This window comes from Octodon degus, unplaced genomic scaffold (assembly GCF_000260255.1).
Source record: "Octodon degus isolate 3935 unplaced genomic scaffold, OctDeg1.0 scaffold00143, whole genome shotgun sequence".
NCBI classification, from domain to species: Eukaryota; Metazoa; Chordata; class Mammalia; order Rodentia; family Octodontidae; genus Octodon; species Octodon degus.
In genome coordinates, this window is record NW_004524719.1 from 523,934 (window position 1) to 528,699 (window position 4,766).

The window sequence follows — 4,766 nt, forward strand, 5'->3', positions numbered from 1 at the left end:
TGTTCAAGAAGAAGGGGCTGGTGAAGGAAAGCAAGAGATCCTGACTCTTAAATGTGCTTCTGGCTCCGAATTTAGCATAATTAGGAAACTGCAGGCCGACGGGCAAGGCACAGTTCAGCGAGGGCGCGAGGGGTGCTTTGGAGAAGATTGGCGTGGAGCCTGCGACCCCCAGCGGGGGCTGCCCTCTCGTGGCCTCGACTCTCAGCCTGTCCTTTCCCGCGGCTCTTCCTGCGCCTGCCGCATGCCTTTCCCGAGTCCTTCAGAGCGACTCATGCCGCCGGAGCTCCACGGAGCTCCCAAGCCCTAGTCTCAGCGTGGCATTGCATCCTTGATCCCTCTCCTCCCGAGGTCCGCGTTGCCGACTCAGCACCTGCTGGAGCCTCTGCCTTTCCAGTTTGCAGTCCTGTTAGGCTCGCCCTGCCCCTCTGAGCGGTCATCCCACCTGGTAATCCTCCATCTACGTATAGGAGCTTCTGTCCGCAGATACAGCGCACGGAGTGTTGACCTAAGTAAGCGCAGGTCTTGTCCTAGAAAGAATCCCGCACGGAACGAACGTGGTCAGACGATCACAGCGAAGAGTCACAAAGTCTTTCTGAACCCACGTGAGCTGCATCGCAGAACCACGCTAGAAACGTATCACCCCATTTGAAAGAATCACCAAAGTTTTCCCCGAAAGAGTGGTTCAAGCCTGAAATCTGAGTAGGTGGGTAGCCTTTCTGTCTTCAACAAGACTCCTCACATAGTGTTCAGGCCCAAGTGCCGTGTTGGAAGTGGTCCCCTTTCATCCTACAATGAGAAATAAATTCAAAACATGTGCTGTGATAAAGGAAGTTACAACGGAGTCAGGATTCAACCTGAAGAAAAAGAATATACTTTAAAAGATAACAATTTTTCAAGAAACTTTTTTCTCATTGTTAAAAACATGTGGGACCAGGGAGATGGTTCAATGGAATAAGCGCTTCCCTGGCAAGCACAAGGACCTGAGTTCAATCCCTGGTAAAAAAAAAAAAAAAAAAAATCATGTGAATGTGAATGCGTATTCCAAAAATGAGAGGACAAACTTGGAAGCATGGATTTCTTTACTGAGATTGAAGATGCAAAAGAAAAAAAATCCCAATATAAATTAAAAATAAGAAGATACTATCAATGATGCAAACACATAATAGCTAGCATTACTACTTTTAGATAGATTCAATTTTTTGGCCTTTGAAAATTCTCACAAGGTGTATTACATGCTAGGAAAACAAAGTCATTAATAAAATTTAAATCTCTAATAAGGTACTAAATAAAAATTAATAATACAGAAATGAAAGCTAGTCACATTGAGTTCAAATTCATTTTACTCCTCAAAATAGAAGTATAGGTGGGAGAGGTAACCAATGAGCTCATTAATCATAAGTACAGGACATAAAATAATTAGCTGGGGGCTCCAAGTAAGACTAAAACATACTCATCACCTTAAAAGAAGCCTTCTTTGGTACCTGAAATTTGAGGTGAAAGGGTTTACCAATATAGGGAGAAATATCTTAAAGTTTTCTAATAGATGCAATGAAATTTGGTATTAGAAAATACAAATAAACACAAAAATGTACAAACAGCATACACAAGCATAGTTGTGCCTGTTGGTTACCAATATGGGCGTGCAATGACATCTCCTCTTTGCATGCATGAGCAGCACGCAGACTTTTACTACAGTTTGTCTCGCATTGACTTTAACTGCTGAGCCCATCGCCGCGGTTACCAGGAACAGCGCTGGCGTCAGACACAGTTTCCTTTCCCCTCTGGGTTTCACTCAACCATGAGTTTCAGAGGTAACTATGGGTCTTAGACAAACAAAGCCTGAGATCCATTTAGTTATTATAACTCAAGGAAAAGAGTTCAGGGTCACCTTCTTATCCTTGATATAGTCATAGTAATGATAGGGGACAACAGTTACAATGATCGTGCTCAGTGAAAATTCCCCGTGGCTGAGTCATGCTATGCACTCCGTCATTCCATTTATGCACGTGCAGCTGCAGGAGGCCACCCCTGACCGGGTTTATCAGCCTTGGTCTGAACCACATATAGCTTTGGTTGAGTTGCACGGGCAGCGTTGGAGAATAGCTGCAGACCTTAATACCTCACCCAGCATAATCCAAAGCCATGCTGGCCTTAGGGGGTCACATTGGGTTGGTCTGTGTGTTTAACACGGGAAGGTCTGCATCCTGTGGCTGCCTCTGAAAGGGCACCAGGCACAGCCATGTGCTGCTGGTCCTTGCGAGGGTAGTTTGTGTTCTCTTAGAACATGGACAAATGTGATAAGCATAGCAGGGCACAGGGTGACAGTCTCAGCTGTGGTGGAGCACGTGGCTGTTTTCCACAACGTGGTGTTGCCATGGTGCTGGATCCAGCTGGCAGGGAGACAGTGAATACCATCTTTCCCTTGCTCCTCCTGGGGAACAGTATGTTTGTCTTCCGGCTTCCAGAGCTATTATTCTCTCCTCATTTTCAGAAATGATGTGTCCCATTCCAGTAGCTATTCTTTCACTTTTCGCACAGTCATTCATAGTCACACTGAGATCTTTTATACAGAGTCCAAAGTAATGGGTCAAGCTAATTTTTCCTCAGATATACAGGTACATCTTTAATCTTCTACCTTGTCATGTGAGAGACATTGTAACTGAAAGATTAAGAGTAACATCATAATAGTCCTGTATTCTAACAGGTGGTCCCTTTTCTTACAATGTGGGAAAAATCATCCAGAGATTCCAGAATTTAGTTTAACCACACTAATCCCTTTTTGTTTAATCTGACTTGTGGAGGATGTACATACTAGACTGCCTTGAGGTAAAAAGAGTCATGCCTGGTGAAACACTTGATTTTAAAAATATTCAAGATATCCCTTGATCTCGGTATTGATCTTCATTGTTATTCAGAAAGCCTTAAGTATGAGAGGCCTTCTTTAGGGGGACAGAGAGATGCATTGATCAATCTGCTTTACTATGAAATATGTGCCCCAGGAGACACAAGAATGTGAAATGGTAGAGTTCGTCTCATATTCAGCAAACACCTTCATTAATGTCCCATCATTGCGTGCAGCTTGATAAATCCTGCATTATTTTCAGACTGCAGAAGATCTAGTGAGACAAAAATATGACAGTTTAGTGACAAGCTGCAGTGCTGTGCTAAGAGTTACTGGCTGGACTACAACAGCAAATCCTTAACCAGCAAAGGCTTGGCAATGGTAAGCTCCCAGAGTAGACCCAAAATGGAGTCGAAACCCTAATATTATCAGTTTTCCAGGAGTGGGTGAGGATTCTACCCATGCAACATGTTTTGTTCAGTATGAGGCGAATGCACCAAGTTTCTGTCAGAGTCCCAAGCCAGCCACACCTTGGCAGCTTTTGCATCAGAAGCATCTTCTTTTAGTTGTGCAGATTCAAAGTGATGATGGACTCAGGAATCTCTTCTAGGAAAGTGGGCTAATGGTTTGATCACTGGGTTGATTCTATTTGGTCTCAGGCTGGAAAGGCCTCCTCTAATTTTCTTGTGAGACTCCACACGAGAAAGCCAGAACAGCCCACATGCCGTCATGGCCTATGATCCTTCAGAAGGATGTTTGCAGCTGATATTGTGTGAACTCTCAAGCTGCAGATCCGATGGTATCCCACTGAGAACATCCCAAAGGTTAGTAATAACACCTGTCAGGTCCTTATGAGTATTTCTGTGGGAAAAGGCACTGGCTTCAACTCCTCTCTGCACTGACTGGCCTTTACAATTGTCATGGGGCTGAATTGCTCCTGCTGTGGGCTGTAACCAGCAGCTTTTGTCTTGAGTCATCAGTCAATCAAACTAAGACATTTATAAACGTCCTTGGAAAACATAGGTCTCATAAATTAATGATTTTGCTTCAGAACCTGAAATGGGAAACTAATTAAAAAAAAAAAAAAAAAGACAGAGAGGCTACATTTGCGTGTTAAAGGCATATGATGCTAGTATCAGTTTGATTGTGTGCTTCAGTTCAACATTTTTATTCCCTGGAAAGGTCTATTGAATTTCACTTTCTATCTTGTTGAATTTAAATTGATTCAGCATTAACTGGATTCAGTGGGTAAGAGACAAAGTTTGAATACAGCAAGATACCTGTTTTTTAAAAAAAGTGGAATACTTTGCGAAACATCCGGCAGGGGGCACTATTCTATAGGAAAATGATCTCTCCAAATTTTAGCAGTGGTTCCATCTTCACAGCTTTGATTCCGTTCCATTGACAATCCACTCCGAAGGGACTGTTCCTCTTCATATTTGCATGAGGCCTTTCCAGGAAGAAGAGAAGTCTCTTGTACACCTAACGGATAGGAAGGAAAGCTAGCAAACAATAGCTGACAATGACAACTCTAGGAAAGGGAAAGCCACTTACAATATGTTCCCTGTTCCCTCTGACGTGGTCATTCTGAAATTTCTTTACCATTGAAAATGTGTGTTAAAATTTCAGCAGTTTTCACGAACAGTTGAACTCTGCCCATCTTGTCCAGGCTTCCAGGGATACTAGCTCATGACTGGAAATTTAAGCAATGTGGGTCTGAGGAAGAACCTCAAAGGAATGGAGCTCAATGGAAGAAAATTGTCTTCTTTATAATAGGTGTATTCCAGGATGCTCTGCAAGAGGGAGAGTCAAAGGTCCTTTTGAGCCATTTTTTGAGGAGTTTCTCCAGATGCTTAGGGGATCCCGTGCCCGTCTGCACTGCGGCTTGGCTCTCCCTCAGCAGGGCTGTGACCAGGCCGTTTCT